Source organism: Diuraphis noxia, unplaced genomic scaffold (genome assembly GCF_037042655.1).
Source record: "Diuraphis noxia isolate RWA-SAM2 unplaced genomic scaffold, SU_Dnox_SAM2 contig0001, whole genome shotgun sequence".
NCBI lineage: Eukaryota > Metazoa > Arthropoda > Insecta > Hemiptera > Aphididae > Diuraphis > Diuraphis noxia.
Genome location: NW_028301711.1, coordinates 72,367,960 through 72,392,457, shown reverse-complemented (window position 1 = coordinate 72,392,457; position 24,498 = coordinate 72,367,960). Strand labels below are relative to the sequence as shown.

General features: G+C 29.6%; 1 non-coding gene and 1 pseudogene across 1 annotated transcript; both read left to right on the top strand.

The window, feature by feature from the left end:
- The window catches only part of LOC149061615 (uncharacterized), a 587,539-nt pseudogene that overhangs the window by 471,232 nt on the left and 91,809 nt on the right, over positions 1-24,498 (top strand).
- LOC149061621 (5S ribosomal RNA) lies at positions 328-446 on the top strand. Its single transcript, XR_016190041.1, has one exon. It is a non-coding gene; the product is annotated as a 5S ribosomal RNA (ribosomal RNA).

Here is a 24,498-nt window from a genome sequence, read left to right as displayed (position 1 = left end):
TATAGGTGTGTGGTGTGTCACCATGTCCATGTGATACAACGTTTAACTTGTCGACATATTATGAATATTTCCCATGAATTAAAATGAGACTCTCGTCAATAAATAATTCGTTGTCAATTCAAATATTTTTATTTCTACAAATTAAAATACGTAATAACGTAAAATATATGTAATAACTGTGGAATTAATTTTTATTTGCTATATACGTTTAAATTGTTAAACTACTTATTATCAAAAGACAAATTAGTTTGCACTATTAGACAACTTTACTAGTAAATACTTATAGGTATTTTCATGTTATATGCGGTCGCATAACTTCAGACTGTCGCCAACGACCATACCACGTTGAATACACCAGTTCTCGTCCGATCACTGAAGTTAAGCAACGTCGGGCGTAGTTAGTACTTGGATGGGTGACCGCTTGGGAACACTACGTGCCGTTGGCATTTTTTTGTTTTTAACATCATTGTTTGAAATTTTCTATTTTTTCGTCGATATAATTTTACTGTGCGTAAAAAATGATGCTATTAATATATATTATTTTTCATCACGTAGGTAAATGATAGTGAAAATCTGATAAATGATCGATTTCAAGTATTTTAAGAAAATAACTAATATCTTCAGAGAAAAAAACTAATATTTTTTGTTAAAACATTCAACCACAGTCATCATTAGTGATTATTAGTAATAACTTCCTGAAATATTTGATCTCAAATATATTATATTAGATTCTGAGAAATTCTAGAAATTCATAAAAAAATTTTCTTTTATATCTATGATTTGAAAATTTAATACAAGGCTCATAATATATTTTTAAATAGCAATTGAAAAATAAAAGAAATACATAGCCACATTTATTTTTTTATAAGCATTTATAGTTCAAATTTTGACTAAATACGTAAAAAATTACGGCAATGTTCAAATTATCTTATAGATAGAAATTCATAAAAGTTTTTATTTTTAATTCTAATATTTGAAAATTTAATACAAGGCTCCTAACATATTTTTACAATAGTATTTGCAAAATAAAAGGAATACATTGTCACAATTTTTTTTTTAAGTATTCAAAGTTTGAGTTTTGACAACATATCATGTAAAAATCACGAAAATTCACAAATTATTTTATGCTAGAAATTCATAAAAAATTTTCTTTTTAAATCTAAGATTTGAAAATTTAATACAAGATTCCTTACAAGTTTGTCAATCTTTATCACAAATAAAAAGTCCACCGGAAATTCAAATTAAATTTGTATGAGCATTTGAAATTTAAATTTTTACAACATTGGATTTTCACTGGATTTCACATTTAGTAATTTTTTTATTTTCGTGTAACTCTATAAGTCTAAAACAAATGACCGCAGATACTTGAAATTTTCACTGAATTTTTATATAGGCATTTTTTATATTTGATAACATTTTCAAAATATTTAGATTTGTTTTGAGCTGTTTACTGACATTTTAATTTTTCAACTTTTTTAGTTATTTTTTCTATAAATATCGATAAACATTTATTTGTTCGGTAGAAAAGCTTGAAAATTTAATACAAGGCTTCTAACACATTTTAACAAAAGCAGTTGAAAAATAAAATAAATTCATAGTCACAATTTTTTTTTTTTTACAAGGATTCAAAGTTTGAATTTTGACAACATACGTAAAAATCGTAAAAAATGTTCCTTTTATATCTAAGATTTGAAAATTTAATACACGGCTCCTATCATATTTTTACAATAGCAATTGAAAAATAAAAGAAATGCGTTGTCACAATCGTTTTTCGTATACAATGATATAATATCATTGGATTCAAATTTAATTCCATCCATAATAGTAACCCACTTGTAACCTATATGTATAGTGTGCTATAGTGTTTTACCTTAAAGTGTATAGACTTAATTGTTCTATTATTATTTACCTTATTTTTTTTTCTGATGAAATTTGTTAATAATTATTAAATATATCTTTAAAAAAAAAAAAAATGTCCAAGAAAAAAGAAATTACTCTTTTTTAAAACTACATATAGCGCCTTTTGTTAATGAACTCTTATAACTACTATTAATATTATTTAACAATATTGTTACCAACTACCTACAATTTGTTTCTATCCAAACCACACAATGAATTATAAGACTTGTGTAAAATCAAATGATTAGATATTCTGTGTAATAGTGTATATACAATACATGTGATAAAAATATATTTAAACCAAGGAAGCTTAAAATTTTACCCCACCTTGATTTTTTCCCAATTACACCACTGATTATCAGTGACGGTTATAAGGATGGGGGGCGATAGGTGGATCGCCCCCCCTTGGTCCGTGTTTTTTTATAATAAATTATTATTGAAATTTTATAATAAATTATTGAAAGAAGTATTAATCATGGTACTATTTTTTTGTGTTTCTAATTTATAGAAATAGTATCAGCAATTTGTAAAGTTGTCTTGCGCAATATAATACGGTATATTTTTAAATAATTGTAGTACATTTTATTAATTTTTGTTATTATAGTATATGTAGTATGTACGTACTACATAATATGTTATTCGGAAGGTCGCGTGTCATTGTTTATATATGTATATATATATATGGCTGCTAGGAATAATTTCAATAATGTGATAGATTTCCCATTCTGATATTACGATAATTTTAAGAGGACGCTACGCTTGTATGTGTTGTCTCCGTCTTACAAGTGCGTAACATTGCAAAAACTGTTTCGCGCGATAAAGAACCGAGAAACATACAGTTATAACTAAGAAACGAAATTTTCACCACATAAAAAGGAGAATTTTGTCTGTGCAATATCGTTTTAATTTTTCCGATATCACTTATACAAAAAAAATTCTTATTGTTTTATAAAACATTAATTTTGTGTTTTTTAAGCATGAATAACTTTTTTTGTAGTTCGGATATCGAAAAAATAAAAACGATATTGCACAGACAAAATTCTCCTTTTTATGTGGTGAAAATTTCGTTTCTTAGTTATAACTTTTAATATAAATCTAAAAATATAATAAACGCTGTATACTCATAAACTACCATATATTATTACACGTTTTGCTAAACAAAAAAAAAACATATGCTTTTAAAGTAGATTTTTATTATTTAAATGGTTGATTAACTGTGCATCTGTGACTATACTTTTTTTAATTTAATTGTAAGTACAAGGTGACACTATTTTGGATTATTTCAAAATATTGGGGGAAAATTCCAACGACTCATTATTGTCCTATGATTTCTATAATTTCCGCCCCCCTCCTTAAAAGTCAGTTATACCGCCACTGCTGATTATCAGTATTAGATAATTATATTTTAGAAACATTTGCATCTAAATATTGGCGCATACTGTATTAAACATTTATATTATGTTTATTTTAGTGTCTGAATTTCATTTTTTTTTTAGTTTAACTGCCAATGACTTGAGGGGGAGGGGTGACGCTATTGCTCTATAAGGTTTATTCTGAACTTCTACTTCTCTAGGCCCCTGTAAGACTATTAAATTCCAGTTACGCCCATGGGCGACATATTATTCGGTCGGTTCTCTCGAATGTATAATATATTTTGAACATTATATGCGTACAGCAATTTTGTATTGTTGGCGTTTTTTGCCTCCAAGCCCCAGCGCTGAAAGGGGGGGGGGGAGGATATAAGCCATAAGGCATCATATTATAGGTTAAACATATGTCGGCATAAATAATTATACGAACAGGCTGACCGCGGCGGTCGTGTCCAGAATAATTCACCGTAGTCGTGTTTTACTCGGCTGATTGTCGTCGGGCCTCCTCGTCATTCCGTCCGTGATGTAGATGTATAATATTATATACATATACGTACAATAATAATTTAATATAATAGGTACGACGTTGGTCATATTATATACATATAATGAGACGTACAATATCTTGTGATATACATTATTATTGAGCATTCCGCGTGTGAGAGACATCACACCACAATAATAATATAGCTGACAAACCTCTCGGTGTGACGTCCTCTTAAGCGATGAGAATCGATCGTCTGCGTTGGAGTAGTATACAATATAATAATCGCCTGCATATTATAAAATCGACCCGACAGACGCGCCGAACACGTATATATATGTATATTCAGATATTCCTATTATGTATATTGTCTGAAATGCATCGTGTGTGTATACATATACATATGCATGCAGCGGGAATACACGCGCACGGCGTTCATTGTCGAAACCCAACAGGTATCGGACGACATATTATTATTATTATTATTGTATAAAGTATATTATGAAAACGGGATCAAAGCAAACACCATTAGCCTGCACCTCCCGCGGACAACCCCGAAACGCGTCTGAAAGGACCGAGCACAATATTGTTTACGGAGTAATTTTTCTTCCTGCTCGTTCCGATGTTGATGCAATAATAATAATATCATTATATTGTCATATTGGTTTAGCATTACGGTCGTGAAATCGCAGTCGGGACAACGGCGACGAGGGGAAAAAAAATCACGTCGCACGGTAAAAAATAGACACACACACACGGTATTATCGTGATGTGTGTCCAGTGTCCAAATCAATTTATTATCTGTACATCATTAGGAGGACTTTAACGGAGACGTATTGTACATTATATTTACCATTTTTAGTATTATATTATTTTTCCTCCGTGTGTACACTGCACAATACAAACAACTGGAGAAAAGAAATTGTCTTTTAAACGTTATAGGATATCCGCCCGACAGATTTTTTTTTTTTTGTTTCCTTACAAAGTGTCCATAATATAATTCACGCAATGACAACTTAATCCATAATGATATATTTGCTATTTATTTTCACGACATGAAATCCTTCGCTACCCACGTCAGGACTATTGCGGTATATTATTATGCCTACACGTAGTATGCTTATTATTGTTATTATTGAGTACGTCGTACGATTATAACGATTGATCAAACTTTGGGCGAAAAAATAATAAATCACTATAATAGAGCTTCAATAAGAGTAGGTGCCAACATGATTTATGCCATATAGGTCACGCTGATTTCTTTCATATTTGGTGAACATTTTCCCACCGGTACTTTTTTTCCAATTAATTATAATAGAGATGACATTTTGGCCGGATGAATGCGTATTTCCTGCCTTGTTGTAACACCGATTTCACACGTATTTTGCAAACGTCTTCCTGTGTGGCTTTTTTTTTACTTCTCAACAAATATAATATTATCTGCCGTTTTTTAGTATCATCATTAAGAGAATATTAGCGCACTGTTTCAAGTGTTTCTTATCTTTCTCTGCAGGTCCACGTGCTGTAACATAGACAAAACGCATTCACACAAAATTATTTTTTTTCATGTTTTTCAGTTATCTTAGACTAGAATTTTCTTTTATAAAATGTATAGACAGTATAATGCCAGTTTATCAAAATATTGTCTCAAAAAGATTTAATATCCGTTTAAATTTACAAAATGTATTAGTAAAGTCGTGGTGTATAAAATCAAATATATTAATACAATTTAAAATCTATACGTTGAACCCCAAAAAATATTACTCTCAATAATTTCACTCTGAGGTAACTAATAAATCATAAAAACGTGAATGCGATTGATCAATGTTACGCGTAAGAGAGAAAACAAATATTGCGCTGACGTCCTTTTATAACGTCTTAACTGCAGGATGTCCACTTCAGTGTTTGTCTTGACTTCTTTTACGTATTATTCATAAATATTGTACTAGAAGTCTATAACAATATATAGTATATAGTTGATATATAGGGAACCAAGGGGGACATTTCGATTATAAACAACTGCATGTGGGTGCTGATATTCTTCTTCTTTTCATTCGGTCAATTACTAATTACTATTATTATTATTATTTGTACCTACATTGCTCGCTTGCATATTATTTACAAACAATATCTAAATATTAAAATATTATAATTAATTAATTAAGAATGATGGCATATATTATGAGTGTGATAGAATTAACAAAATAATATATTAGGTATAATAATATTTTTATAGTTCTATTACCTACCAGTTATAGTGAAAATATTGAAAACAAAAAACGACGATGTCGTCTTGTTCTGAAGTAGGTATATTAATATTATTATTATTATGCACTCATGTCATATTATATTCATATAAAGTACAAAATTGTTTCGTTCGTATTGTGGTTTATTATAGACTCATTGCTATAAGTATAACCTATGAATTCATGTTATTATGAATTTACATTTTTACTAAAAAAAAATATGAAAAGTTTCTATAGTGCAAATTTAGTGACTTATCTAATTTTTTTAGCACTAATAATATACAGATTAAAAATAAATACAATGATTCGAGATTTTAATTTTGTTGCTGCGAGTCGTGTCTTGACTCTAGAATATGTTTTATAACCAGCAATATTTTATAATATATTTCAAAATCCGTAGTTATCATATAGTACGAATACATGTCATTATTTATCTATACTGTAAATCGATTGTGAAAAGTATAATAAAAGATAATATATTGAATGTTATTTTAATTAAATTATAAAAATAATGTTAAAACATACAAATCTGAGAGTTTAAAGATAAATAAAATTATGTTTGCTTTTTTGAGGCATGCCCATCATCACTATACCCACTATATAATATATATTTTAGTACCTACACATATTTTAAGAATTGTCGGTGTTTGCGGCTCGTACCTACTCGTCGTGGTATACCTGAACCGAAAAAAAAAAATACCAAGAGTTATTATATAGAATACAGGTCGTCGTGACTCGTGGCTCTCCGCCGCGGTATACCTCTATACCTGTATAATGATTATAGAAAATTGTACTTATCGAAAATATTAATCAGAAAAATGTTGTTGCCGTGGACCAACGCAGTGAATGATGGTGAAATAGACACCCTGTACACTGCTGTTCGGCGTCGGATCTGGTCTCGAGGCGGTACGCCTCCGACATGATAATATATAATATGCTGTACCTTTATATACACGCATATATATATGATGAATACAACCAGGCACGACAAGACGTATAATATATGATGTATCGCGTGAGAGAGGCTACACGTACGTATATAGCCGTACGACACCCATGCGTACATATATTATTTTGTATTATTATTGTTTTGTTTTTTAGATTTTAGTTTTTAACAATATTCGCCAATCCATGTACATACAGCCGACGACGACTCCCACGCGCGAGTTCCTATACTATAATACAGGGTGATTCACCGAGCAGAGAATGCCATCGTGCAGCAGGTATATGCTCATCACCGCGGCCATTTCTTTCAAATGAAAATATGCAATAGAGAATTTATTAAAATTCTGATTTCTGAAATTTATAATTAGTACACTCTCGTATGGGCCGTATTTCCAATTATTTAAATCGTTATAAGTATACTATTCTGCAAGAGGCGGTAAACATTTTTTTGTCAAACGAGAACCAATTGTATTTTTTTATGTAAATTGTTAAACTCATAATTTTGTTTAAGATGTATCTAAATAAAAATTTGAACGAGTAAATTGTTTCTGAATTATTAATATAATATAGGTACATATTATTGCAGTATTGAACTAAATCTTTAAAAAATTGTTTTACTTATAAAATTTAAAATTGATGAAATATATTATTTTTATTATATCGGAACTAGGCCTTGAAAATTACAAAATGTTGGTGGACCAACATTAATTAGGTAGGTAGTATTAAGTTTTCAAATCTTCACCGCTACCGCACATCTCCAATCCCATATGGTATATGCGTACCAATTAGAGTCAAATAATCTAAAAGACTACTCGCTTGAACTTCGATTTCGTTACATGGATTGCTCTGCACAAAAACCGATTGAGAATTCACGGGAAAAAAATGTCTGTAGGTACTTATTTCCGAAAAAAAGAATAAAAATAGAAGTTGGTAGGTATCGCCAAAGACGATACACTCTTTGGACGGTATGAAAACACGTTTATTCGGAAATATAAATAACAACAGAAAAAATCAGAATTTCAACGGATCCGCTGCCAAAGGCAAACCCGTGAATCACCCTGTACAATATATTGGGTTGTGTACACGTACCTATGGTAAAATAATTATGTAGGTATATACCGAAACGCGAGGCCAGAGTTTTGTGCGTACGACGACGTCATTAATTTGTTATAACAGTCGGCCGAGACCCCGCGAAAGAGTGCGGCGGGAAACTTGCGTGCGTGCGCGCGCACGAAACGCGTAATATACCTGTACGGCCGTCGCGAAACGATTAGCTGATAGATAGGCGCCCCTCCCCTCGCCCCCTCCAACAGCACCCCATGTGGACCACGTCGACGGGTTCCGTCAGACCCGTAGTCCGGGTCGTTTATTATAATATAATATAATATTATCGTGTCGTTTATTTAATAACGTTTTCTCCATCGGCCGGAGAGCGATTATTATTATATCATCATCGTGATAATAAAATATTGCATTGGACTATACGACGCGATATCGCTTCGTATACGCTCACATCGTTGGTAATAATCATCAATAATGTTTAATATTGTTACACATTTTATTAATTATTGTTTATTATTTTACACATATTATTAAAATATGCAGGAAAACTATACATAGTAATATATTAGAGCCTTACCACGTCCGAATAATATTATATTTTAAATTGGGTTTAAATGACGTACCCACGGTAGGTACTATTGGAACATAATTTAGGTGATTATATTTATTTTTAAAACTAATATTCCAATTTATAATTATATATTACAACTTACAACTGTATATACCTACCACACACGTTTAGTTCCATTTATTATTTGAATTATTGCCTTTATAATATCGCCACAACTATTATATGATTAAATTACTGCCTATTGGTTATTATTAATTATTGCCTATTAAAAAAAAGTAATAACATATTTTATTATTTTTTTTAAAACAAATTAAAAATTACATTTTCATATTTTCAAAAATGTACTCACGTATACTCGTATATACATAGCCACTAGCCACATAGGTTATAATAATATGTGAAATATGTGTACGGTACCCTTAAATGTTTTGGGTCAGAGGTACTCACCCTTGTGTTGATCTGAACGTTTAAGCGTAGCGATATTATATGCTGTACAACAGCTAGGGGTGGCCAAACTTTTTTTGGTCATGATTTACTAAAAATATACTTCATATATTAATTGAGGATCGACTTTCATAGAAAAAATTTTTATCATTGAACAACTTTAATATTATTAAGAAACATACTTGCATAAGGTGTATACATATATAAACATACAATAAATAATAATATAAACTAATTATTACTAATTACTAGGGTTAAGATTTATATGCATTTGTCCAAATTTATTGTTTGTCAGATTTTTCCACGATTTGGCTTATTCTCGTTTATATAGGACCAATTTTTTTTTTTTTTGCTTATTTTGAATATAATGCATATATAATTGCATATTCGTAGATTTTTTTAGAATTTGATATTTTTTAACTAACATTTTTTAATTGTTATAAGTTACTGTTAATTTTAAATGGTACTTCACGAAACCGTTAGTTTTTGGTTTATCCGTTGAATTTTCGTAAATATAATATAGCATAAATACTACCTATTTTATCTTAGATCGGATAATATCCGTTGGTCGGACGACTGTTAGATGTAAGAATTACTTACACATTGTTATACAGTAAGAGTGTAAGACTGCACAGAATAATTGTATTAGTACGTAGCGTGTTACGTAAATGTGCGGACGTTTAAACTTAATAATTTGAATGGTTTTAATGACAGTGCCCAGTATGCCGAAAGTTCAAAATGAAAGTGCCAAGTTACGTCTAATTAAACTAATATTTAATGTAATAATATTAGCTAATAGTAATAACTAATAAGTAATAATAATAAATTATGAATTTTAATGAATAATAATAACAATTTGTTTTTGCATATTTTTGCATATTTTGGTAAATGAAATGCATATTTAACAATTTGTTATTGCATATAAATCCTAGCCCTACTAATTACTAAAAATAATTATAAAATAATAAAAATAAAATCTAATTACTCAAGTCTAATATTAACATATTATTTTGTTGATCTGGGTATTGTTGAAGTGTGGCATTGCATTTTCGTGCGCGTGTCCCGAAAAATAAATTCTAACACGATCGACTTTAAAATTGTCCGTGGTCGACCGACAACCGTTTGGCCACCACTGCTGTACAACAATTAATAATAGTATCAATAATTTGTACCATACGAATGTATTATACGAAATTAATATAAACAAACATTTTATTCTCATCTAAAAATTATTTTTTCTGTATATTAGCTTAAAATATATTGTGTAGATCTATCATGTATGGAATAAAATATATAGGGACTTTATTTTCCCAATTTTCTTCTCATGATGGGGCTACCGTGCGGTATTATATTATCATTATTATTGTTTAAATAATATATAGCGTATTTGACTGTTGATGAGATGCCAGTAAAGAATTATAGTATGTATAAAAAAAATATTTAAAAAACGCTATTATATTATTATATTGCATTAGTTATAAATTATAAGTCACTTATAATATTATATTATGATGGGTGGAGAAAAAATAATATATGCGTCTATGATTGGTATTTTTTACGCGATGGGTATAGAGCAACTTTGTGGTATATCATATTATACTGTATACTATAATAATAGTCGTAGGTATATACTATATATATATATACCTAAATACCTATAAGGTAAATCTTTCACTTGTGCACAAAACGCTATGTATGGTTATTGAACAGAAAGAATTTGACCGACCTACATAACGCTGCAAAATTACATACCTAATATTCTAACCGTATGGGTTTTTTATGCGCCTCGTTATAATATATATATATATATTTTATATATTATACATTGTAATACAATATGATAATAATTATCTCCGTGTCATTTTTTTTTCATCTGCTGCTGCAGCATACATTTACGTTGGGTGTGCAATGCGATTTAACGAAGACTGCGGCGAACATGTTATAATAACCAATGGAGATTAAAACATTATATACATTTAAAACGAACGAATCTATAAATCCTCTTTGTTATTACTATAATACGTATTATTTGATTGTACTTTTACAATCGAAACGCTCTCGGCGCCATCGTTTATGATACGCATAATATTACACGTGCATTAATTGATATTGTTATTATTTAATATTTTTATCTTCTGCAGCCATGACCAATTTTAAAATCTGAATCACTTATTGTTATTTTATTTCGTCTGGCGCGTAATAAGTACGAAAAAGATAATAAGCCATACATTATTATTATTATTATTATTACAGCTATACATTTGTATACCATACTCAGTAAAGAATCGCCTAGCTCGTTAAATAAATAATTTGTTTATATGTTTAAATACAATAAATTATCGTTGCATCTAAGTATCTCATATTGATCAAGAAAAAATTAAACAATGAATTTGTATGGATCTATCGACTTAATGTTCTATAATACATTTATTTTATTTCGTATTAATTGCAGCCGCTTTATTGTGCTACGTTAACTTTATTTTATTACTCAAACTGTAATTTATGTTAAACACGAATTAACTTTAGGCGTAAAGATTTAATTATTTTCGTACGATTTCTGTGTATATAATATAGTCCACATGTACATATTGTGGAAAAAGAAAATATACATTTAATTATTAATGATAATCATTTAAATTTAATCATGTAATTTATTCTCTTGATTTGTACTTTGTAGGTAGACCACAATAACATGCGTAAAGCGTAATCAGTGTGAACTAAATACTCAATGCAATTATTTACATTGAAATGCATTCCGTTATCACGTTTACTGCAATGAAAATAAATTCGTAATTAACAATAAATTTATATTAAAATATTTTTTCTTTTTTTTATAAATAAACTTATATGCATTCATATAATAATAAAATATAAGCGCTCAAGTCTATATAAATAAGTTAAATAATGTGATTTCGTAGGAACTTAAAACGGGGCCGTCGTCGTCTTGAATAAAATTTATATTCAACGATATATAAATATATTACGATTTAATTTAAAATAAAATTCGGCGATGAACTGCAAAAGTGCATAATCATTAAATTCACTGTGGTCTGTGATTGTTCTAAACTCATACTGATACTGTCTACACGTGGTTATATTATGACGTAATCCTTGCAGTTTATAATAATGCTGTTGAATATTATTGTAACATCACAAAATGTGTTTTATTAAGTACCTAGTTTGATTTACCTGCCGACAATAAACTATAATATAATATGGGTACCTATATGGTTAGCGTTCGTGTGATGTTAATAAATTATAATGATATATCAAATGCGTGAACAGCACTAATCGTACAACACCATTCCATCTCTGTTTTCCCGTATGACGAGGCCTCAAAAAATGTTGGTGTGAAATGTCATTGGGTATATACATAATATTTTATTATTGTTATATAGTTGCTAAACAATGGCGTGGGTACGTATTATTATTATAGTATTTTAGACGCGTATATAATATGGCGGACGGTTTTAATTTTTATTAGTTCTGCATGTAGATATAAAAATATATATGACACCAAAAGCCGCGTCCAGTGTCGTAATAAATTTAAATGTCGCCGACGTTGTCTTTACCAACCCCACCCCACACCCCCTTGGTGTGTGTGTATATATATATATATACAACACATATAAACATACCTACAAACGCGTATTTGTATTATTCTTTGATCGTTATACCGCCTACGGGGCAAGAACTGATTATCGTCGGAAACACGTGCGTCGGGCAATATAATAAATTATGGTGACAAAATGATCTTTCGGGCCGGAATCCGGATATTGTGTTGGCACTATTATAATGATGTGATGATGATATTGTGTGTTTATGTTTATACGTATTATATTTATATGTTTTGATCGATATTCGTTAAATAATTTATATATATATATATTATATATATTATTTATAATTATAAGGTACCTGCAGCTGATGCCCAATTCAAGCGTTAAAAAAGTACCTATTATGTTGCTAAATATTGGTGTAATTAAATAGGTACAATATGATATTAATGCTATGCGTAGAAGAATTTTCATTTAAATAATTATATTCTCGAGTTTTCTATTAAGTTGAATATATATTTTTGCATAATAGGTATACCGTGGAGATTTAATCCTAATCATAATAATATATAGTTATGTTTCATTAATAATAATTGGTAGAAATAATTACAAACAATTTGTTTTAATTGATTTTAATTATAATAAAATTGAATATATACAACGATGATTATTTTTCAAATAAGCAAAATGATAAAAGCCAATCAATCTGAGTGAATGGGCTATATTATGATAATATTTTCAGATTAAAGAAGGTTTAAAAAGATATAAGCGACGTCCGTCATTTCGTATGATATTATAATAATCTTTATGCAGCAGTTAAATGCTTACATATCGCTATTATAATATACATAACATGTAATAAAAATTATCACATATTATGTGATATAACTAATAACAATATTATACATTATAATAACATCGGTTTACAGAAAACAATGACTATGTGTATAGATAATTGTCATCGACCGAGTAATTAAAGAATTAAAATATTTTTTGCCGTTTACTGTCTATAAAATATGCATGTAATAGTACACATTTTACTATTGCCTAATTATAATTGTTTTTTTTCCTTGTATTGAAAACATAATTATATATAATATTATGTTTCTATAAGTCTATTATATTGGCCTCCCGCGAGTAAATCAAAACGTCTAATCTCGCCTGCATTATGTACATGGAGGTACCTATAATATATGCTCCATTATTGTACGCCTATTATGATGGTAATATTACACATACTGGAGTCAATTAATTTAGTGTAATTTATTACAATAGGTCGTAACTATTTTATATCAGCTATAGTTTCACGCCATCTATCGGCGACCCACTAAATTGTGTTCGGTTTTAAATGCGTCCGTCTATACAAATTCAAAGCGTGAAAGTCAAAATCTGTTGTTGTGTGCATAAATTTTTCTAAGTTATATTATACACATCATCGTATTCGATATTCATATATTATAGGATTAGTGGTTACAAATTTCTAACCGTCAAACATTAGTTACATTAAGCCGGGCTGTCCTAATCCTACGTCTAATTTTGATTTGTCCTATATACGTCTAATAATGCTTTGAACCTTTAGCGTGACAATCCTTCATTTCACAAACATACGTGCAAGATATCGCGGCAATCGAATAACCTTGTGTGCATAACAGTTTGAAAAACACAAAAACAATAGATTTTGAAACGATAGAAATTAAGTACTCTTTTCGTATAATAGCGATGACAAAAAAATAAAAACCGTGATAATGTTCTAAACCATAGTGTATATAAATATTTGTAGTCTTGGCTATCATTGCAGCCCGACTGGTTCTAGATACCGCCCAAACAGTTTTTGCTATGTTGTACATTAATTGTTAGACGAAGACAACACATGCGGGTGTAACGTCCTTTTAATTATTTCTTGTAATGATCTCAGCATCTTTCCATATATACATACTACACATATTATTTATTATCATATACATTGTACAGACAATATTTCAGCTATATAGGTTCTTCGAGTTCTCCATAATATTATACTGGTAAGATGCGACTTTAAGAGGGTGACGGGATGATCAACCACCGTGCATTTTTTATAGACTAAGTTTTGTTTTGTATACATTAATCTTGCAGTTTATAATTATAAATGTGATAGGTATAGAGTTGAATATTAATAATTATTAAACTTGAATAACGTTTTGTATTTTAATAATGTACACGTATTGTTATATGAAACCCCACGATCCAACCCCCCTGGTTTACCACTGATATGGTAACGCCTCTGTTAATTTGTTTATGATGGAGTTTGTGTAACAGAATAACCTGACAAATGAAATAACTTTACTGTTCAAATTAATACTTTGGAATGTATTTTTTATGCATAATTTATTGACGCTTGTGCTACATTGCCACAAAACGAAGACGTACAGCATAAACATTTTTATTATTAGTGCTGATATTAATTCGAAACATAATAACTTTCAAATTATTTTTTTGAAAAATTTTCAGACATACTTTTTTTTCACTTGTTTGAATTTTTCATTTGAATTTTTCAGGTTCTTCTGTTAAACCCTACATATACGATTATTTCTATCCGACTAATTAATATAAATAATGAATAATAATGATATGACTGACAATTGATATATCATATTGTAGTTAATGAATCATAAATTATTATCATAATTCATTACAAAATATGTAGGTATAGAAAAGAATTATAAAAAATAATACTTTTAGACCTCTCTGCGTCCATAATAGTTAAAAACAGTTCCTGGATAAATAAAACGTTTCTAAGAATTTAAAATGCATTTATTATCACAAATTATTGTCATTCACATTTCACATTAGCGTTTTAGAACGAATAGCAATTCACAATAATACAATATATATCGCCATAATATATTCATATCATTCATTATACAACGATAAATTCAGATACCTATTTGTCTTGTGACCATCGAGTCGAATAAAAAAACTTGTGCAAAATACAATTCAAATTAGGGAACGCGATTTTATATTGAAATAAATATTTTTATTTAGTTTGAATATCGACAAGCTGACTTGAGTTTATTTTATTTTAAATATATTGGCAGTTTCCTACATAAATACATAATATAATAATATCTACTAAACCTTTAAGTTCTCTTCACTGGAGATTAATTCTATTTTCACCATCGAGGCACTAGCGATCCTGAAAGCCATAGAACTAACTGAACAAAAGTGGAAAAATACAAAATCTTTCTTAATCGCCAGCGACTCCCTTAGTTCTATTCTAGCTATACAAAACCAAGGGACATCAAATGAAATAATAAAAAACATACAAGAAAGAGCCTCTTCCCTTGCCCCCCGTTCGGTAACCTTCATGTGGATTCCTGCCCACAAAAACATACCAGGAAATGAAAAAGCTGATGTAGCAGCTAAAGAAGCCGCCTCCACCAACATCAATACCCCCAAATTAGACCTTTCGTCTTTCAAGGACACCGCCCGAAACTCCTTAATAAATAGCAAAAAGATTCACCAACGACTCTGGGACCAGGAACTGAACAACAAACTACATCAAATAAAACCTTTTCTGTCACCTAACCCAAATCCTCCCTCAAGTACGAGAAGACAACAAGTAATATGGACACGGATGAAAATTGGACACACTAACATCTCACACGTACACCTAATGAGAAGAGAGCCGAGACCAAACTGCGAACTATGCAACAACGCACCGATTTCCACAGCACACCTACTTCTGGAATGCCCTAATCTATCTGAACAAAGAAAAATCTTTCCACACTTAACATTAAAAGATATTTTAAGTATAGATAATTTTAACCTCCTAATAACATTCCTTAAAATAACTAATCTCTATAATAGAATTTAAATAATTATATATTACTGTTACCTATACCATTAACACCATATACCTGTATTATACTGTACTTCCTTTATTTAAATATTAATATTAAGATGATTGTAAATAACTTGTAAACATGTTTTTCCGGCTAATGACTTTATTGTTGAAGCCTTATCATTAATAAAAAAAAAAAAAAAAAAAAAATAATATCTACTATTTTATCAATACTATTATTAGTTTTCACGGCAATGAATATTTTGGGTTCAAATATTGAATACAATTTTGAAAATAACATGTTTGATAATTATCTAACCTACACATCTTTTAAGTTTTTTGTTAGATGGTGTGAAATGAACGTTGTTTCAAATTTTTTTTCTACGTGAATATGTTATGATGAGTATAATTATAAAAATACGAATTGTTTAAAACACTTTTCATAAATTCGGGAAAAACGGAAATCTTTGGCGAGTCTTTGCGAACCGTCGAACTGCAACAAACGAACATAATGCATTATGCATATTATATCAATACGTATAGTTATTTGTAATATACGTTTTGTTTTGTAGCGAGTAAGTAAAAACATGCAGACCTTAAGCTAGGGTACTGGAATATAGACATTTGACAGCGGTACCTACATGAAATATAAAAAATACCGTTGACTTAACGGATTCGGTCGTTAGGAATAAAATATATAATCATAAACATAATATTCTTTCGATTTTTATTCTGCAGCACCGCTAATAGAAAAAATTAAAAAGAAAGTCTTTCGCTATTCTTTAAATAATCAGTATAGGTATAAGAGCCGAATACAACGGTTTCGTGCAAAACTCTACAATAGAACATCATGGTTACACACGCTGTAGTTTAGCAGCTGGCCAGACGCATTAAACGAAAAAGTGTGTTGTCTGTTGGACGATATATAACAAAAATATCGGTGGTGGTGCAAATAGGAATATAAAAATATATATATATATGTATAGCATTTATGAGAGTGCCGAGACACACATGAGAATACGGACGTTTAAACCATAGAAAATCAGCTCGGGGCAAATAAAGCCACGCATCATGACGGCTTAAATGCATTTTCCAATTTTTCAAAAAAATAACCATCGAGTGTGTTAATGTGTTATAACAATAGACCTAAAGGCTAATGACGAAGTTCAGACGGGAGCAGTAGGTAATCGTGCAGTACAATATGGTATTATACAAAAATTGTTATTATTTTCGTTTATTCTTATTTTTAATTATATATAGGTACTGGGTAACATTTTTATTATAATGTTTGTAGAATTCGCCGATTTCACTGGAATTATACGAACGTCTTTATGTGGGTCTTTTTTTTTTTTTTTTGATAAATGGGTACGACGGTGACATTTTGGTTCAATGGTTTCTCGTTCCTGCAGCGAATTCTGTCATTATATATAATTCGATTGATGGTGTATTGAATTCTCCTCCTTTTGTGAATTTGGCGTCTTATTTTACAGCTCTTCGTTTAATATTAATCATATAAATATAACAAGAACTGTAATCATAATAATAATATATTTTTTTAAATTCTGAACGAAGTGATTAATGTATTAAATTACAATGATAGGTTTCCCCTACGAATTTTTTTTTTTGTTATAAAACAATCAAAATTGTTATAAAAGAAAATATCAAGGCCTTGCAGTCTTATCAATTCGCCAGGAATTAATTTTTTAAATCGACAGTGATTGACAAATTAAATAATAGTAAACAATTTTAATTTTATTTAATTTTATAATTTTATTATGTACAGTGTACCTACATATAAATAATTTAATATACTTTTCAACCTCCTTTTCCTCCCTAAAAATGAGTTGCAAATACGTAATATAATATAAAGATATTAAATAAATGTTACTGTTAACTTAATTTTAGATTTTGAACGAAGTGATGAATGTATGATTTTACAATGATGTGTGTTTTTTTAATTTAATTTTTTTGTTTTTGAGTCTGTGTACAACATAACTAGTCGAAATAATGCTTCAATTTCAAACTTTGGGGGTGGTTTCCGATGTAAAAGTGAATATCCTCGGTGCATTATAGAGGTCAAAAGTAAACATTTTCCAACAGTTTTCAAAAATTCGAGAAAAACAAAAAAAAAATGACAGAAAAACGGGAATTTTTTCGCAAAACTAGTTTTCGACCAAATCGATATTTTTATATGGTTGTAATTCAAAAACTAATCACTGTAAATACTTGAAATTTTCACCAAACGTTTATGTTAATGTTATCTATATACAGTTTAATTTTCAAAAATGTTCGACTTTTTTGAGTTATTTATAGAGCACTGAAATTTTCGATTTTTTTGAGAATTTTTTTTGAAGTGTCAGTCAAAAATGTTGGATTCAAATTATCTTAGATAGAAATTCATAAAAGCTTTTCTTTTTAAATCTAAGATTTGAAAATTTAATACAAGGCTCTTATCATATTTTTACAATAGCAGTTGAAAAATAATAGAAATGTATATGTATATATTTTTTTTTTTAAAGCATTCAAAGTTTGAATTTTGACAAAATACGTAAAAATCACGAAAATTCGTAAATTATTTTAAACTAGAAATTCATAAAGTATTTTCCTTTTATATCTAAGATTTGAAAATTTAATACAACGCTCCTAACATATTTTTACAATAGCAGTTGAAAAATAAAAGAAATATATAGTCACACATTTTTTTTATAAGCATTTAAATTTTAATTTTGACAACACACGTAAGAATCACGAAAATTTGCTAATTATTTTAAGCTAGAAATTCATAAAAAATGTTCTTTTTAAATCTAAGATTTGAAAATTTTTAATAATCTATAATATATCCTAGACAGATAAACCGCCTCCGTTCAGAATCGTTTTTCGTATACAATAATACCTATCATTGCATTCAAATTTAAGTAATTTAACCTACCCTAGTCAGAGGTCCACTCCACACTCCACCACCAATGAACAGCAGAGCGATACCCACTTACCCGCTTTTTATTAATAATTACGTTATTATTTAAATGAATTATATATGCTGTACAAGTCTTTTTATTATTATTATTTAAAGTTTTTTCTGACAATAATCATTTAAACTTAGGGATACAAAAGTAAATTTTTGACGTTTTGTAAATCAGATCTTAGATCGTGATAGATATATTAAGTAAGAACTATGTTTTTTTGATGTACAGATGAATAAAAATCATCACATTAAAACACAAACAATTTAACAATTATTATACAATTAGATAAACACATATATACATATGTAAATATACAAAAGATTATTGATTTAAGATGTCATGGGGACGACCACGTTGTAGTCTGCGACTGATTGAACGAATATTCAGTCTATAATACTTTGGACCACTTGATTTTTGCACCCAAGAAGCTCATGGATAGTTCCTTAATGTACTCTTTGATAGTTGGTAATTTAAAATTTGTGTGCAGTTCTTCATTTCGAACAAACCAAGGGGCATTTGAGATTATTATTCGTAAGACTTTAGATTGTAGAACTTGAATTTGTTTATGTGGTGGCGTATAAGATTAAATGACGAACGATTTGTTTATAATAACAGTAATTCCAACTTAATGAAGTTTAACAACTAATTAGTAGGTATAGTATTTTTAAGCGTTGGTAGCCTTGCTGTAATTTGGAAGTTGTACATGAGGATTCCAGGCGAGCTTTTTTTATCTAATATAGGTATTTGATATTATGATACCAAGCTATACTTTGTCCGTTGATCTTTGAGGTGTTGTAATTTTTGAGTCTACGTATAGAGTGAAAAGAACCGCTGAGCTTTTCGATGTGTTGACGAATAATAATATTATGTAATAAGACGAGTTTTATGTCCAAAAATATTTATATAATCGGAATCTTGTACTTATTTTATAAATGTATAACACAGCTAATGAACTATAATAAATAACCTTTATAATATTATAAAGGTAATAATATATGCATCGTACATTATCGTTAGCTGTATATAATATAAGTTAGGTATAGATTATAGATATTAGATCTTTGGTCGCGAATGGACCAAATTTACGTTTAAAAATGTAACATTATTTAAAATATACTATTGCTATAATAATTGTAAAGCCGTATAGGTTTGAATTTTACGTAAGAATATGCGACTGGAAAAAATGAAAATATTATATTTATGTTTTTGTCTCCTTTATTTATAATATTTGGTACTGTGCGGTAAACTCTAAATATAATTATTACATTATTCAGTTCAATACATCATTACTATATAATTATTGTTAATATATTATAATTTATGAACAAATCAGATACTTTATCCAAAAATTAAGAAATATCAATGGTTACAACTATATTGTTTCAGCCGATTTGAATTATTGGTGTATAAAGTATTTTTATCGACCAGTCGAAATTTACTAAATATTAGAATAGTGAGCCATATTATAATTATTTACATCACGCCAACATATACAACCGATAAGACTACTAAAAATTCGAGTAGAGCATCTATAATATTTTTCAAAAGATACTGTTCTAGACTGACTATTATCCAAAGTGCTCGCCATGGTCCATGGTCATATGCCACCACATCACCACGAGAAACTGCTCATATTTTTTAGTTCTACGAATTATTATAACGTAGCGATAGCATAATATAGCATGTTGCCGTTTTAAACTTAATTAAGTAATTTAATTACATAAACTAGATAACCGGTGTTATGTGTTTATTATAAATTATCATCTTTCTCACAATTATCTAAAGTCGCGATGATGAACGTGTTACGTCGTTTAAATAATTAAATATATTTGGCGAACGAGCGTCATGTCCTGCATAGTAATAACTACAGTATGTCAGTAGTCACTTTCCGAGGATATATAAAGACTTATTACTGCAGTGCTCGACTTTGGGGCGGTGGGGGTCGCAGGGGGACGGAGTACCCCAACTAATTATTCAGAAATTTCAGCGTACCCCTACTTTTATTTTTAAGGGGAACGCATGGGACGCTAAATCATGCCATCATTGCCATCATTCTGAATTTTTAATTTTTATCAAAATGTACGTGATAAGTGATAACATAATATATAAATAAATAGTTTTTTTTTGTTTTGTTTCAATTGTTTTTGAGTTTGTTATATTTTATTTTATAAGTTAAAAATATAATATACAATATAATATTTACATAATTTTTTTTTTAAATTTAATTATTCATAAATATTTCCTATATGATTTAAAGAGGTGTGGCGTAGCCCCCACGGCTTTGTAACGTTTAACAAGTGGTGGGGACGCTCTTTTTTTAAAAGTTAACTGAGTCCCCCTACTTTAATTTTGTCAAGTCGAGCGTTAGTTGATAAAGTTCGAGCCCTAACTATTGGTACAACGATTATAATCACGACCACGGCTGAATAGTTATATTATAATTCGCCACCAAAGTAGGTACGACTTAAATTAAAAATCAACTATTACTATTATGCCTTTAAACGTAAGAACATCAGCGTGCACAAAGAAAAATTATAACTCTCATTTTTGCTCGTATCATAGTTCCATTTAATCCCTTTATTTACCTACGTTAAATTTATATCATTTTATTATTTCAATTTATTATTTACGTTAAAATAGGGAAATGTATACACGCTTTGGGGGGGGGGGGGGTATCGTGTTGAAGTACGAACCCTAACAATGACGACGACAACAATAGTGTGTGTAATAAGTATAATATAATGTCAACAATATGACACCTGTGTGTGATAACGATGACAACGATCTCGTATAAATTATAATGTATAACGATACGTATAATGTAATCGCATATTATTATTATTATTATTATTAATATTCAACAACATACATAACAGGCGGACGGCCCGTTATAATAAAAATTTATATAATATTAAGCGCGTTTGATAGTAATAATGCGGACAATATTATAATATAATATCGGTATCACACGCGGCGTACACGCGCGCGCCGGCGCGTCGGCGGCGTACAGGATCATGATCTGCGGTTGGCACGTATAAATGTATAATATGTATATGTAGACAAAGTGGTTTCAAAACGACCTCCACCCGTATCAATTGTGTATGTGTGTGTGTGTGTGTGTGTGCTTGCTCGGCCGTCGAGAGGAAGAGAAGTGAAGGAGAAAAAAAAACGGAAAAAAAAAAGAGCCATCCGAAAACCGGTATGTACCGCCGGACGCGCTTTACAAGTCGACCCGACGCGTATAATATTATTATATTGTGTATTATAGAGGTACGTCGTCGGTCGTACACAATAATGCGTGCGAGCGAGTGTGTCCGCGCGCCGCGTGTCTGTGGCCCGCGTCCGCGTGCAGCGTGCGTGCGTGCGCGCGCGCGTACGGGCCGTTGCCCGTGTGTGTGTATAATATCATACCTGTTGCATATAATATATACATACACATACACCTGTTGCACACACACATACCTAGTTAAAACATTACAGTCATTAGATTCCATATATGCATATTATAATATATACATATATATATATAGCCCGCATACGTGTGTGCGTGTGTGTGTTATTATAATACGCATCATACGTGTACCCACGTTTTGTGATGATGAGTATATAATATATAATATTCTAATATAATAGGCTTGTGTCTTGTGTGTGTGGCGGTGATTTTTCATCGAAAAGTATCGACGTTATCGCTGTTTTACCCCCCGCCGCAGTGGGCATATAAAATTAATAATAATAATATATAATATAATAATTTTTTTCTCCAGGTAGGTGGGTATGGGGTATGGTATAGTGCGTTTATTTTTTATTATTACAGACAGGCACCTCTGCGCTTATTATACACACACACACATACATAATATTATTATAACCATTATGAGTATATACGCGCGTCATATTGTTTTTCCACGGAAGAAAAAACGAAACCCGGTTCGTTGAACTAAAATATTAATATAATATTATTGCATTTTATTAGGGTATACGACATTCAAATAATATTATTTTTTCATGCCAAACGCGCACTTTAACGAAATTTTACATGATATTACATTGTTGTTATTGAATTATTTTTTACTACTATGATTATGCAATGTCGCGATGAAAACGCATTGCGCAGTACAATATAATATTAACAATATCCTCGCCCATTATATTAGTGCGTCCCTATGGCTATACAACCATTACATAGGAAGGTATATTATATATAAATTATTATAACATCGTTACTCGACACACTTAAAAAAACCGCAGTATCTATGCCTACCGCCTGCCTACATAATATTATTATACGTCCTCTACCTACCTATTTTGTTTTTATCTCTATTGTTTCCAGTTGTTCAAACCGTGTGATAAAATTATTGTTTTACTTTTTCTTTTTTTATTTGGTGTGTAGATACACACACCTACCTAATTTGTATTTGTATTTTTTTTTTGTATTTTAAAGTAACAACAACAACAACGATTATTACCTTTTGAAATTTAAAAGGTATATAGGTACCAAGGTACCTACATGGAAAAACAATGGAATATTATATTTTACATTTATATTTTAAAAATCATCTCTTATTTAACGTATACGGTTTACAACAACTCACACTAGGCAGTAGTCACACTGTTTTACTTGTCACGTTAAAGTTAAACACTGAATCGAAAACGTATATAACAATTTATAACATTATAATATTATGTATTATGACATTATATCTATAATTCCTATTAATACTCGTCAAAAAAATCAATTTAGATATCTCCACTATATCCAAACGTTAAAATAAAACCGATATTTTTCACGAGTAGGTTTTAATACCTATTAAATAAAGTATTAATTCAAATTAGCAACTGTAAATTTATATTTAAATGGGCATTTAATTAGACATCTGATTAGTTTTTATACCACGTAATTTGAAATGTTTAATTAATAATTATTTGTATGCTATGTATTCGCATAGCTATATAATATGTTATTTTATTAATTTTTCAAACTCTTTTATTATAACAAATATTATTAAGAAATAATAATAATATGTAAAAATGTTTATTTTATTATTAGTAGTACCCAATTTCACCGCTTTAAGGATACTATCCTATAACTTGACATTATTTAGCTAAAAAGTTTGTATGCTTGAATGAGTTAAATATT